This window comes from Pyxicephalus adspersus, chromosome 10 (assembly GCF_032062135.1).
Source record: "Pyxicephalus adspersus chromosome 10, UCB_Pads_2.0, whole genome shotgun sequence".
Taxonomy (NCBI): domain Eukaryota; kingdom Metazoa; phylum Chordata; class Amphibia; order Anura; family Pyxicephalidae; genus Pyxicephalus; species Pyxicephalus adspersus.
Window position 1 is genome coordinate 43,762,284 of NC_092867.1, and position 15,882 is coordinate 43,778,165.

At 38.1% G+C, this 15,882-nt stretch overlaps 1 protein-coding gene across 2 annotated transcripts in view; it reads left to right on the forward strand.

Moving 5' to 3' along the window:
• Nucleotides 1–247: 247 nt before the first annotated feature.
• The window catches only part of CSGALNACT2 (chondroitin sulfate N-acetylgalactosaminyltransferase 2), a 32,042-nt gene continuing 16,407 nt past the window's right edge, over nt 248–15,882 (forward strand). The window contains exon 1 of one of the 2 annotated variants that reach the window (XM_072424343.1): nt 248–606. The gene's annotated coding sequence lies outside the window, so the exon portion shown is untranslated. Of the gene's footprint in view, nt 607–7,137; nt 7,259–15,882 lie in introns of those variants that run through there. The other variant, XM_072424344.1, reaches the window with a different exon arrangement.

Below are 15,882 nucleotides of genomic sequence, written 5' to 3' on the forward strand. Positions count from 1 at the left end.
TTTCTTTAACATGAAAGGGAGGCTTGGTTTCTGTAACCTGAGAGATAGGCTTGGTTTCTTTAAAATGAGAGGGAGGCTTGGTTTCTTTAAAATGAGAGGGAGGCTTGGTTTCTGTAACCTGAGAAAGAGACTTGAGTTCTTTAACATGAGAAGGAGGCTTGGTTTCTCTAACCTGAGCGAAAGAGAGGCTTGGTCTCTTTATCATGAGAGTGAGGTTTGGATTCTGCAAGTTTAAGGGGAGGTTTGGTTCCTGCATGCAGAAATGAAGCTTGGTTCCTGAAAGCTGGGAGTGAGGCTTGGTCTCTGGAAGGCTATGCACAATAATAATGAGCTTACTATTAGAAAGGAACTGATTTTACATTGGGATATTGTATTTTTTTGTTTTTTTTTTATCCTGGAGGATTAGGAAAAGGAGGTGCTACAGAACTGTAAATAATTGAGCACCAAGGAACCAGCACAGGGAGTTCTTCTACCCACTGACAGGCAGTGCTGGGCTGTACACTGAGAGGCCAACACTGGGAACTCTGCTGTCTTACACCGAGCTGGGCTCTTCATAGATTGGCCATCACAGGGACCTCAAAGGACATACATCCGTATGCTTCCCCGGTAAGATGGGAAAGGTCAACATCATTCAGCAATTACAGATTTATTTCATGGTTTTGTTGTTCCATCCTTTCTTTTAGGAAGATTCTGCTAGTACTCTGGGTCAGAACATATGTGTTGTTCCCTGGCTGTCTATGGTTCCGTGTGTTCATAGTGGAAGCTAGAACTGTAGAAGTAATTGCTTTGGTCACTGGGTGTCCTGTAAATTGAGGTGTGAAGTCTCTCATTTTGATGAACACTGGTATCTAGAAAACATTTTTTTTTTTTTTTTTTTTCAGAAACCCCTAGGAAAAGACCCAAGCAAGATTTTTTCTATGGTTGTCTTCATACCTGTTTGTCACCTTTGGTCCATGATCACCATAAATATTTTGCTGTATTGTTTTTTTTGGGGGGGGGGGGGGGGGTGTTTTTGCACCTCCTGTTTTTGCTGTTTTGCTAACATAGAACATTAGGAGAATCCCCACACAGGGTGGCACAGATGCATTAAGAGCACTTTAATTCTGGAAAAAGGTAAACGTAAGAAACTTCCATACTTGCTGTTGTGTCACAAAAAGAGGCACAGACATTAGAAAAAACTTGGAACTAAAAAATAGTTTTGTTTGGAGGTCTGCATTAAGGCGAACAAATCTGATTACTGAAGGGGTAGCAAAAGATGACCCCATTTTCATCAGTCATCATAACACCAAAAGTTTGCTGACTCTTAGATCCTGTTCGGAAATTTTACCCCACATGGTAGACTTGGCAGAGTTGATGTATGGTCATCATGATATATTAAGTCATAGTTCTTTCATATTTTTTGGAGAGTAAAACACAACAGGTCATTGTGAAACTAATAACAATGTTGTGTTTTAGCCTTGGGGTCCAGGGTTCAGTCTCCACAGCAAAAACGGTATATTAGCAAAGACTTTGTACATATTCCTTATGTTTCTCTGGTTTTCGTCCAAGCTGAAAAGCTAATGTTAGAATAATGAGCTTCAACCTATACATATATCCATGTGCCTGTTAACCTGATAGGGATTTTAGACTGTGAGCAATTTCACAACCTAAAAAAATGTACTTATTTTGTAAATTGGTTAGCTTTCCCAATGACTTAAAAAAAAAAAAAAAAATATATATATATATATATATATATATATATATATATATAAATACACACACACTTATTCACTGGTTATTGGTGGTCCATTATTCTGGTATCCTTCAAATAATTTATCTCCATCTAATCCCTGTGCACACATACAATTGGCACATAACATAATTTAAAGCAATGCTAAAAATTGATAGAGAATATCTTGCCTTGATCTATCGCCAGCTTTAGTGCTTCGGTTCCTCTGTGTATGTGCTGGGTCTTTACTGTGAGATTGATAGCATCATGGGGAAGTAAGTGTGGTTTGATGTACCATCTTGTCGAGGTGTTGATGGAAGTTTAAGGATCCCTTACATTATTGCATTCTTCAACATACCTGGTATGTAATGGCCAGCAACATACCGTAATATGCAAAAAAAAAATAAAAAAAATTATTCAATTCAACATCAATGTTTTATTGAATAGGGGAATTTTTTTAGTCAGCCATCCATAGGCAGTGATCTCCCCAGCCCCTTTTAGCCGGGAGCAGCACCCGGCACTTTTTAGTTTTTGGATGGTTACTAAAGAGTTGGAAAACAACACAGGGGCTGCCACCCACCTACAGTTTATTCCCACCTGGCTTAAAAAAATTTCTGGGTTAAACACTGATAAGGGCTAATTCACACTGGCAGTGAGGTTTCAGTGTGTCAACACTTCTTCACACCAGTAACTGCTGCCGCTTCCTGCAGTAACCCCATGGAGGATGAATAGGGGCTGCAGTATTAGTACTGCTCACTGCTGCCAGCTGTCATGTGCACACATGGGTTCTTTTTGGCAAGGTGCCCCATGAAGTAGCAATAAGCAGGTCTATTTTTTACATGTCATATACACGTTTTGTACATAAAAAATCACACATTTGTTAGTACAAAAATGTATTAATGCAATGACAAAAATTTCAATATACTATGGCCCATAATACTCCTTAAAATAAACTTTCTTGTACATAATGTAATACAATTGGCAGTAACCTGCCTTTGTAATACGAACATATACAGTGTCTATAAATGACCTGACCTGGGTCTTATTTCTACATTTCTGCATATATGTATCCAAACTGTTTACCTTTAACCATGTTGCTCATACTGAGAAAAACAAAGTGACCTAAATAAAAAAAAGTGCCATTATGGGAAGCTATTCATAAATGCTCACACCAGACACTGTGTCACATTTGGTTCTGCTACCAAACTGACTACTCCCTACTACTATTTTTTTTATAGCTTTTTATGTGTCAGTTTTGGCTACATCAGGCTAAAAATCTGAGAGCATTTTCTATTTGCAGTGTATGCTCATTTTGTTGTCACCTTTTTAATAGAAAAGGCATTATTGGTAATTGGAGTCGAGCCTATTGTATATATTGCTATATACTTTACAGATCATTGTATGTTTACAGTGAGGTTTTAGAAAGGTCCCAGGTAGCCAATGCACCTAATAAATGACAGCTGGCAGCGGTTTGAACATTCCCTGCTGTAGTTGGTGGAAAAAACAGTTTCCCTTGTCCCTACATAACTATCTGTTTGTTCCTGGATTGCTGGGACTGCCAAATGAATTAAGAATGATATAGTCCTGGAAACATAGGCCATGAACAGTGATATCATACATGAGACTTGGGAAATCTGCTTAGAAGGAGATTAATGATCAGCTTATGATCTGATCATGGGATTCAATAAAGAGTGCTTACTATTAAAGTGAACCTGTTGGTTCCTTTACAAGTCTAGATAAACATATTAATACCATGTCTTAACTATAACAAAAGCCCTTTTTTTAGTCTTTTTATCATGCAAGTTTTACTGGAGATCAAGGATGACTTTTACTAAGCTGGGATAATGTCAAAAGTTTGTGAAAGGTGGGAGGACACATTTCCTTGGATATTTCACCCCTTATAATTTCTAATTGATTTCTTCAAGAAATACCTACTTTTGAGGGTCCTTGGGCCTGCCAAATGTTCTTCTACAGGCTTAGCTGAGAGCTCAACCCCTCTCCTTCCATTGAATGGGAACCATGTTTGCATGCCGTGGTGGTTGCAATGGATCATGGTAGTTTTCTTTCCCATATGGAAGTACAAGGAGTAATGGGGAAAAGTTGAATAAAATGCCATGTGGCCATAAATAATCTTTAAGGAACTGGAAGTTCAGGTAGCATTGGAGTTGATGGTTGGAATTTCTGAATGAGATAAAACACAATTACATTACCAAGATCAGGGATAAGGGTGCAGTTTGCATTGCATACAGGTTGTGTAGAACCAGAGCTGCTCCTCCCGATACATATGATAATTTAGTTTCTTGTCTGTCTCCCAGACTTGTGACCTGTCTGTTTGTGTCTGGAGATATGGAGCTTCTATTAATCCTTTTAAAGTAATTGTATTACTTAGCCCAGCACATTAACATATACATTTGTTTGTACCTGGTGAAGTATTATTAAATCTATTATTGTGTTACCACCTACTGTTCTTGGGATGTAAAATCTGTAAACCATTCCTGGAAAGTCTAAAGGTGCGTACACACTTCCAATTTTTATCGTTCCAATCGAACGACGAACGATCGATTGGGCAAAAAATCGTTCGTAAAAAAGTAACCAACGACGCCGACGAACGAGGAAAGTCGCTGGAAACGAACGACCGGACCGACGGATCGGACTGGACGACGATCGTTGAACATCGTTCGTGTGTACGGTCGTTCGTTGATCGTCCATGGTCAGAGCATGCGTGATGAACGAACGTCCGTTCACTTTCCTGTCGTGCACATAGTTCCTCTATCGCTCAAACGATCGTATCTATTGTGTGTACAATATCTACGAACGATCGTGTCGTTAACTCTATGTGCAGGATCGGTGCTATACGATCGTTCGTATATATCGTGCATGAACGTTCGTCGTTCGTTTTCCAACGATAATAATTGGAAGTGTGTATGTAGCTTAAGCTCTGGCATATCTCACAGCATGCAAATAAACACAAATGTTCAGCTTAGGGGAGTATTCACACATACAGATGGAAAGGGAGCCTCATGCAGAAATCAAAGGTAACAGTGTGTATGGAGTAGCATTTGGACAATGTTTTGTGAAGAATCCATGTTCAGCTCGAACTAATTCTAAATGTTTATTCCTTTGTAGTTCGTTTATAGATAAAAAAATGTAATAATTATCATACAAGTTTTATTTTAATTTACCAGGCTTACTCAACCTTGCTAAAACCAGTTGATTAGGGGACAAAGCCTCCTAAATTGATGGCCAGTAGAACAAATGCTGGCCCTTACAGTGGTGGCTGAATGGCATCCTTATAGACCACTAAAAACATCACTAGAGTCATGCTGGTGCCTCCAATATCCAGTTTAAAGAACTCCTAACCATTTCTGGAGGAACCCTGGGTTTTCCACAGTACCCTGGTGGAGAATGGCTGCTCAAAATTACTGCATTTTTTTGTTGTTGAAAACTTCAATATCAAGGGAAAGCAGTGGTGACAAAGGCGCTTGTGAAATTGAACAATTATTTTTTTATTATCTATATTATTTCTTACTTACTCACATAAATGGTATTGTGGCCTTTTCGCCAGCATAGGTTGAATTAAAAAGTGTTCCTTTTTCCTATTTTAGAAGGTTGGGAAGCATCTCCATGTGGCAGAGGTGGTTTTCTCAATCCTCCCCCTCATTCAGATGTTGTGCTTTGACTCGGTCCAGGGCACTTTAATTCCTTGTTGTGCCTTTCTCCGCATACAGCCCAATATGTGCACTGAAATGGCAATGGAATGAATCCAGTGTGAATAGTGGTACTATATTTGACAGTCTTCAGAAGATTGCAGTGGTTGCAAATTGCATTGGAGTGCTAATTTCAATAACATGAAAATAGAAAATGTAACAATTGCATATGCTATGTTATTTTTTGATATATTATATATAAATAGTTTATATATTATACATAAAAATGGAGTATCTTTTAAATGCAGTCCCCAGTAGCCACAAAGAACACATACTCATTCTGTGTACTAAATGCTTTTTGCATATTTGTGAGGAGCAGCAGTGCCAGGCTGGTTTTGCCTGTTTACCTTTGGAGGTAATTAGATGTGTGTAGGCGGGGATAGACTAGGGGATCCCCTGCAGGTAACTACAGGAGGAGGAACCAGACCTCGTGCAGAAAAAGGAGAAATAGAGGACTTTATTATATCTGAGTGTGGGAGTTTATGCTGGATGACTGCACAGATCTGGAAGTAATACACAAAGAAGACCATGTTTCAAGTAAGAAAATTCATCCCATGCTATATACTCTTTACTTTGGCTTATATAGTTTTAGCTATATTACTGAACTTCAGGCAACAAATGTTTGCTTGTTTTTTTTAGTAAAATTTAGTAAATAGTTCAAATACTAGTTTAATAATTACAACTAGTGTATAAAACCCTGAACATTCTATGTAATTATTTAAAAATGTTTCTATCCAATATTCACCTAAACTTTACCCCCAATGTACAGTTTTTTCAAATTGTATTCAGTTCCAAAAATGTGTGAATCATAAATACAAATTGATTCACACAATTTCCAAATAAATGCAGTATGAAAAGTGCATACATGTTGGGCAAAAACATTTATAAGGAGACCACCATGCCATGCAGCTTCATGCCTGGAGTTAAGCATAGCAGATCAGTGACACACGTTTCTGTGTATTTCTGTTTTTATGCAGCAACTGAAGATTTTATCACAGTGTAAAAACAAACACTTTCCGATTCATACATATCTGAGGTTAAAGTGGGCGAGAAACTGCTGACATTGTACCTTAGGTGAAATTGCCATTCTTGGTCATGGCTGATGCTAATGTCACTTTTACTGTGCAACATTGTATATATTTGTGTGTGTGTGACATATTTAGTATCCATTTACTTAATGCAATGGAGACTAATGTGTTTGTGTGAAACAAAATAAGGGTAATGTTATTTTACAGTAAACTTGGAATAATAAATGGCCTTCATAACAGTTCATGGGCTCTCTAAATAAATGGTGAAGCAGAACTCTGTACAGTGTTTAAACTGCAATTATTTCTATTATCTTACATTATTATAGCACCAACATATCATGCAGTACTTTGACAAAGTCCATAGTAATGTAACTGTCCTCATACTCTAATGTCCCTACCATAGTCTAAGGCCAATTTGTAGGGAAAGCTAATTACCTATGTTACCTACTGGATGTTTTTGGGATGTGGGAGGAAACTGTAGTGGCCAGAGTAAGCCCATTGTTCAATTATTAATAGCAATTTGTCAAGGGCCAACCAAAGTTTGCTCTGTATGTGCCTCATATTGTATTCCTAAACACCCAGAATATTATTGCTCCTCCTGATTTCCTGCTTCGGGAGGGATAAAAATTAGAGGCACATGATATCACAAAAAGGTGGATTGGGATGAGCTACATCTGCTGCTTCCTGGGGGAGGTGCAGAAATGCCCATGACCCCTGAGCAGCTAGAACATATAAAGGTAGCGGTCATAGAGCATTCAGGGTCCTTGCACACCACCTGGAATATACACATATGCAGTCAACTGGAAGACATTTTTGTAAGTATGCCCACACTTTCTCCTAGCAGTTTGTGTATTATGCAACCAATCATTCTCCTTTTTCTTTATTTTATTTTTGTTCCCCGTATAGCTTAATGAATGTTGTCAGATTTTTCTGCATGGAAATCTGTTGCAGGATACTTTCCCATGGATACACCAAGCTGTAGCATAGCATTCATTAGATGTAATTTTGAAGGATGGAACAAAGTTTCCATGTGTTAGGCTGCTGATTGCAGTAAGAAGATTCATCTCATCTCTCACACTATTGAAGATGATAATGAGAAACTCCAGGCTGCAATATTTGCTCATGAGATTCTTTAGACCTAACAGTGGTCTCCTTGTGTCTGTCTAGACTTCAATATAGACCCACAGTCTTTTTACACAAGAGGGTCCTCTTTCACGAAAACATACATGGCTTTTTGCAGAGTCGGTGTGAAAGTGCATTAGGGCAACATAATTTGTTGTAAAATATTATGAAAAGCTCAGTTACAAATTGGGTGGCCAGGTGTATCAGCATCATCTTTTATAACGTTGGTTATTGTCAAACAAATGTTATATTTTTAAGTCCTGCGTAGGTATTATATGGTGTTTCACTTCCTCATTTCGGCCCACTGCTTTCAGTTACCTTTTGTACTTTGTCCAGCTTCATTTGCGATTTGTATTTGTTTGTTCAAACAGACATCAACCCAGGCAGTTATTGACTTTCAAATATATTTCAGCATGTTTTTAAGAGGACTTTTGACTGTGAAACATAAATAAGCTGCCATTTCTGATCTGATTCTGTAGTATACATCTTTTCTTTTTGGTGTTCTGATTTACTGACCCACAATGAGTATACAGCTCAAGTGTTCAGCTATTTGTTCCCCAGTTATTATCATAACCCCTCGGTGGGGAACAGCTCTTCCCATTGTGTAACCTTTAATAGGATAGTTTGTTTAAATTAATCTGTCAATTCAAACTGAACATATAAACAGTCCAAAACATACTTTATTAACATTAGTAGTTTCAGTGATAAAGAAAGATGCAGAACCTGACATTTCTTGCAACATTTGTATTAAATAGGTATATAGCTAGCCGTGTCCTCCTTGCATGCCTTCCTATTAGTCAGTAAAACTATCTGTCATTAAAGAATCAGTAGAGAGACCTGAATGGTAACTCATAGTTTGTCTTTCACTGGAATTTGAAAATGTTGGGTAACAGGTAACAGTTGATATAGTTCCTAAACTGTGTATTGCAGGTGTAGATGGGCATTTACCTTTTGTTCGGGGAATTAGAAGCATAAAACGTGATCAACCGAGTGTAATATAATATACATATATGTGTAATATGCACATATGTATATTATGTTTTTGTATGGCAAGTAACTGTGTATTGCACACCTTTGTTGGACAGCACATTGGATAAGCCCATGACATTTATTTTTGTCAGCAAATTCTAATTCTACTACTGGGTTTTTTTCTTGTAATAGAATTCCTTCTTGCCTCATTCTGGATGAATACAAAACTAAACATTCTTGGTAGCTCCGTATATTCTCATTTGCAGCTTTCTGTTTCCAGTTAGTCATGCAGACTCTTCTGGGACCGTAGAAAGGATCTTCACAGGTGGGGTGCAGCTGTTCCTGAACAGTGCAGGTATTATGTACAGTGACCAAAAGAGTCCTCACTCCCAGGAGATACCGAAATGTATCTCCAACGTGTCTGCATGTCAATTTCTAATTGACAGAAAAGTGAAACATTAAAAATTTTATTGTTTGTTTTTTGCTTGTTTTTTTTGCTTTTTACACTGTGATGTTTACCTTATAGAACATTTGTTATGACAAATGGTATGGCAGCTGAGAAAAAAAACCTTAACCAGCTCTACCATTCCACAGAGGTGAACTGAATACATGCAGCCATACTTGTTGGCTTAATAAAAAGATACAAAAATGGGGCAGCTGTGTGAACCCCTTATAGTGTCCCTTGTTATAGTACTTCTCCCTCAAAGTGTCCCCATCCTCCCTGCAGAGATGTAAGTGGAGTGTGTTGATTAACCTTATATATACATTACCAATTTGTGTTTGTAGCCACCATCTTTTGAGGTCCAAACTTCCTGCATCTCCCTTTCCCCCCTTTTTACATGAATATAGGTTGGTGGTGGTGGGTAAAGAGCAAAGGAGACACATTGGAAGGACCAAGAAGGTGGCAGACTGGCATACTTAGCGGGATACTCTGTTAGCAGTTCTTCCGAAAGAAGTAAGATGCTTAACCAAAATACCCCCCTACCTGTTTAGGTGAGCTTCTTGCTTTCTCTTCAATCAGTCACTTCTGGTTGTTGGCAACTTCCTGCTTCTCCTGGATTAGATTTAACAACCAAGACTTTGTAAAGATATGATACGGCATGTGCTACTGAAACTTGTGAAGCAGAAGGGATAAACTAAAAATGATCTGTTCCTTTCTTGCACAAAAGTCTTCCTTGGTGTGTTAGGCTATGTACACACGTGCAATAATTATCGTTGGAAACGAACGACTAACTACCAATCGTCCGATAATTGTTAACAAAAAAGCTAACAACGACTGGCCAACGACGCCAATGAACGAGGAATGTCGCTGGAAATGAACAACCGTCCCGGCGGATCTGATTGGGCTACGATCATTCGTATCTATTGTGTATATTATCGTTCAAAGATCGTGGATGCTTCTGCGGTACACATTCTCTGGTACATGTCACTTCCTGCATCGTTCAAACGATCATATCTAGAGTGTGTACATTATTGGTGGATTATATTTGAACAATCATCATTTCAGCATTTACAGAATTGTGCACAATACAATCATTCAAAATAATCCTTGAACGGTCGTTAATCGTTTGTTTTCTAACAACAATTTTCACACGTGTATATGTAGCCTTAGATTTGTGAATTGTGCCTGTTGGTGTTGCAGTTCTGCACTGCTCATATATACTGCAAGAGGATAAACTAACAGGCATTGAGTTATTGGTGCTGCCAACTCAGTTTCACCACAGTGTGTCATAGGCCTATGTTTGGGAAAACCTGTATATTGGACCCGTAAACAAGGGTTGAGAATTCTCTTTACTTTTTCCATATATAAAACTTTTCATGCTGCATTGTGTACATGTATGCAGAAAGAATAGTCCCGGGAGCTGTAAATACATGTTGTGTGATGAATTGAACAGATGTTTGCCATTCCGATGGAAAGATTGATTTGCCATCTCCAAGTAGTATTTTACTTGAAATTAAAATGTAGATGCTTGTGGAAAATGGCAAAGTCTGCTAATATCTGGTTTAATTTAGAGTTTTGTGGTGGTTGAGTTTTATTATAGTCATTATAAGAGCTCAGCTTTGTATTTTTGATTGTTAGTGATGTAAATGATGGTAGGTTGCCACTGCGGTGTTTGGGTTTTTCATGTAACAAAGGTAAATTATAGTGAGCCTTTGTTTTGAAGTTTGGGTTTATGGAGCTATGTGTATGGGGTTAAAAGTTTATTTTGCCCCAAACTGATATATATCGTGTGAAGGCTCCTGCGTCACAATATCTATCTACTGTACACAAGGGATGAGTGGAGTGACTTTGGCATAGTGGAATTTTTACATCTAAATATGATTTTGCATTTGCCAAGGTTTTGTCGAAATTGCAAGGAGGACTGATTAGACTAAAATATTATGATGGCGTGGCAGTTACATGACATTGGTAATTAGGAAAAGGGTTCGTTTTAGGGTTCCTCTGTCAATATCTAAACTTCATAAATTTAAAACCCTTAATCCTCAAAGCACACTATTCTAATTCACTGAAATGGTGAAAACAGCACATTTCTCCCCAAAATTTAGGCAAAGCAAAACTCCTTGTTCGCCTCCTATGGGAGGCCTTTTTTCTACTAGCTAGAATTCCCCTTTTAATAATGAGAGTGATGCAAGTTTGGGAAACGTGTTGCCATCTTGCCACTCAAAGACTTTTGTGGAGGATTCAATCGAATTATTGGTTTGGGTCAACCATCCGTTAAATAATGGTCTTATTGTAAGCATCACATTACAACTGCAAACACAAGGCATTGATCCATAGTACCCAGGTAGATGTTATCTTTTAGTAACCAGTGCAGTCAGACCAGTTTGAATTGCATCTAATTATATATCTAGTTCTTCCTCCATTGTGCACTCCAGACGGGATATGCAGCTTATAACAAAGCTTGGCACTGACTGCCATGGCTCACAGACCTCACAGACAGCAACTTAACTTAAGTCGCTTCTCCTTCATATCCAAGGGAATATATCACTTTATCAGTCCGACTGAAACAAATTGATAAAAGAGCTTTAGGCAGAACCATTCCTCAAGTCCACTGATCTGCCATCTACCACTTGAATGAATGGTGACTAGTATATTGCACCTATTTCAATCTTGCTGTGTATCAGGATTCCCTGACACTGGTAATCTTCTTGTTTTGTTGCAGTACACAGTCAAGCTAAATTCATATTTTACTATGTGATAGGATAGAATCATCCATTGATGGTTATCTTCTAGCTTCGCGTCCATTGGTAAATCTCCAGACAGCCGCAGATGCCACTGCCTAGGTAATTTTGAAGTAATTATTTAGCCACATTGGATTGTTCTGATCTGCCTATTGTTAGGTTGGGATACAGTCCAAAGTTTTTGGTCATAGAAGACTTACTATGACTGATCTCTGAGACAAATACTTTGGACATGATGAATAAAAATCTTATCCAGCCACTGACTCAAGATAAGCAGATACTAGTAGCTTTTTCCCACTGACTATTAATGTAATAGGTATTTTTTTCCAATTGGCTAAAGACCACCAATAAATAGGACCCTTCTCCCAAAGACCACCAATATAAGGGGGTCCTTTACCCTCTGAATGTATGGTGCAATTGCCTAATTGACCCCCAGTGTGTGGTAACACATTTTTCATTGTCTGTCAGACTATAAATATAATTTACAGAGAAATATGTTGTATCTGTATTCTTATGTCTTGCCTTGTTAATGTTAGTGTACCATCAGCTCTAAAATTTGTAATTATTACCAAGAGTTCTTTGCAACATAAGTTATTTCAAGGGTTTCCCCCCGGTAAAAGGTTGAGAAAGTCCTCGGATGAAATGTATTTATTTATTTTTTTTACAAAAAGTATTTATTTGGTAGTAGATTTTGTAATCGAAAGGTCAGCTACAAAGTCTCTAAACATGCTAATGTTATCTGCATTGGCTGGAGTGCAAAATAAACAGATTATTATAATTTCAAGGAGGATATACAGTACACCATGTTCCTTTCTTGAAGGTCAAATAAAACCAAAACAATGCCAAAATTGATAAACAAAAATAAAGTCGCATTAGTCTAATGCCACAATACTGGATTTTGATCTTCTAATGGCTGTCTAGCTGTCCATTGTTCTTCCAGATACAGCAATGGCCTAGTTACTGTAAATAATGCTCATGGCTCAATATGCTGGGGGTGAATGGTAAAACAGAATGTATGCTACATATTTTGTAGGTGTTCTTTGAAATATTTCTTTCCATTGGCAGTGATTCTTTGAATTCAACTGACTAATCTGATGAATATTCTGATAATAGGTTTGTAGTCCCAAAACAATTTACACACATATACGATATTCTCCCTTTCAAATTATTGGTGGATAGAAATTGATTTAAATTTTAACTAGACTTGATTGCTTGGTTTGTACACAAGACATGACTTTTGTACTTCTGTACACTTTTGATCTATGTCCAGATTGCTTTTGGTCGTTCACTTTTCAATTTCCCTTTAGATTCTCTTAATATCTAGTTTTTTGGGGTTTTTTTTGTTTTATTTTTTGTTTTTGTTTTTTAGGACCATAACTTAGATTGAATGTAAAAACTGACCAGTGTGCATTGGGCCCTGCTTGATCTTTAGCCTTTTCTTTAAACAATATTTCTAAAATGTGAGACTCTTGTTGATTAGCTGTGTCACAAAGATAACATTTCCCTGACTGAATGATTTCAGAGAATAAATATCAGAAGGTAATCTGTGCAATTTGGTATGTCAGCTTGTTCTACTTCAGTGATAAGACATAATGCAAATGTAATTTTTCTGTTAAAGCGCACCTGATATTCCTGGTAATCAGATATTAAAAACCCTCAGCACAGGGACTGATGGTTAAATGCTCCTCTAATCAGCTATTAGTGATAGAAGTACGGAGTAGGATGGCAAGGGATGTTGGAGGTACAGAACTGGGAGGTATGTGTTGTCTTTAGAAATTTGGGGCCCATTTAATAGCTGTCGGCATGCAGTGGTAAGTAAAATTTGTGGAGGACATTTAATAATTATCTTGCTAAGAAAAGCAGTGAGATGTACACTGAGTTGCTTTTTTCTATAAGCATTTGGATTAATTACCACATTCCACATTCTGATCCTCTAAAGTAGCATTAGGACAAAATAAAACGTGCCTCTGACCACTTCTTTGCTGTGTGCTGATTGGAGAGCTCTCGCTCTGATTTCACAGGAGGCATTTCTGATCTCTACAGAGAGACTGCTGCTTTCTAAAGGTGCGTACACACTTCCAATTTTTATCGTTCAAGACGAACAAACGACGAACGATCGATTGGGCAAAAATAGTTCGTAAAAAAGTAACCAACGACGCCGACGAACGAGGAAAGTCGTTGGAAACGAACGACCGGACCGGCGGATCGGATTGGACGACGATCGTTGACCATCGTTCNTGTGTACGATCGTTTGGTGATCGTCCATGNCTGAGCATGCGTAATTCTATCGCTCAAACGATCGTATCTATTGTGTGTACAATATCTACGAACGATCGTGTCGTTATCTCTATGTGCAGGATCGGTGCTATACGATCGTTCGTAGATATCGTGCAGGATCGTTCGTTTACCAACGATAATAATTGGAAGTGTGTACGTAGCTTAACAGAGAACAAAGGGTTCACGCTGTGACATGCTATCAGATTTTTTTTTTAAGGAAACAAACTGTAAGACTTGGCCTTTTGTTCTAATTCACCTGGAATTTATTCAGGTGATCCAAACCAAAAGCTTAGTTGGGCCTTGTGTTGCTAATTTGGCTGCTATTTGTCTTAGAACTTTCCTTTTACAAAGAGCACAGTGTCATTTTACACTCCCATATGGGTGAAGTAACAATGCAATTTATGTGCAAATTTCTAATTGTGTCAAGAAATGAAATGCGGTTACCTGTGTAGGCTCTTTTGGAAAAAGAATGCAAAGGTGACCTATAACATAGAAAATCAGCGCTCTTGTTGGGCATTTGGGTCCTAGCAGTTGCCTTTTTCCCTATTTTGATGCCTTATTGCATACCTGCACGCCATTTCTGCAGCCCTTTGTGTTGTTGTTGTACAGCAAGAGTAAGATAATTGCACATTTGTTTCACCACTGTAGCTACTGGAGTGTAGCTATAAACAATTTTAAGGATATCTAAACCTAAAAAAGTCCTCATGCTGCTCACTAGTTTGTAAATGTGGCTGCATTAATTTTCTTTTAGACAGGTCTCCAAAACACTCTGTTATGGGTGTAAATGTTCTGCTGTTGTCAGGAGAGAACTGTGCAACATTGTTTGATATGTTGCGCAGAAGAAGTTATCGGGACACCTTTCTGTACCTGCAGAAAATGTACAGGTTAAAAAAAAACGCATTTACTTTTTTTTTTTTGAGGGGTGGGTTGGTAAAGTGAGAAAGGATTACAACCTCCATCAGGTTTTCACTGCTATGTATATCTGTCTATATTCCTCCTAGAGTTCATCTGCGTAATAAATCCCTATGGCATATGTCACACATGTAGCCTTTAGTTGTGCATAGTACTGGCAATAATCTCTTGCCGTTGACTGTGTAATCATGTACAATAATTAGTACTGCATGCTACTAATTAGTGGCCAGGGGGCTATAACTAAACACTTTGATACAGAAGGCCTTAAATGTTATTGCCTATAAATGTTTAAATTGCATTCTGCTTGATGAAGATCTAATGTCTGTAGGTACCATTACATCATTCCAGACACCTGTAACTCTCATATCTCTGAGCAAACTGTCAATTTAATTGTCCGTGTTAGTGCAGGAATCTGTTGCCCCATCCTAAAATAGAACGTTTTGGTTGGAACACTTCCCAACTGGAACTTTTTACATTTTATTTGGGTGCATTTCAGGTCTCGGGAGCATGAAATGGGTTAATCCCTTTTCCCTGCACGGGTCCCTGTGGTCATGGTCTGTGTGAGGGAAGAAATGCTGCACACAGCACTTCTCTAGTTTGCTGTAGAGTTGAATTACAAGAGTGGCAGCAGCTACTGCAAGAGCTGGGAAGCTGAGTGACCTGAACACAGCCTAGGACAATGGAGGTAACTGGGAGGAATGAAGCTGAGGAAGAAGTCTTCCAGGTTACAGAAACCAACTTTTTAACAAACCGGCTCAGATTAATTTTGTTATATAGTATTGGATATTTAGACTTTGCCAAGATATGTTTAGTTGGAAAACAATGCTGCCTTTTGTTAGACTCCATGTGTACTGTATTGTCTTTGCTCTGTGTCTGTGAGGGGATAATTTAAATGATGAAATTCTTTGGAGTGCAGATTACCTAGTCGATTAATGTAAATCTTGTACTTGATGACAAGTTGCACTAGTGGACTTGT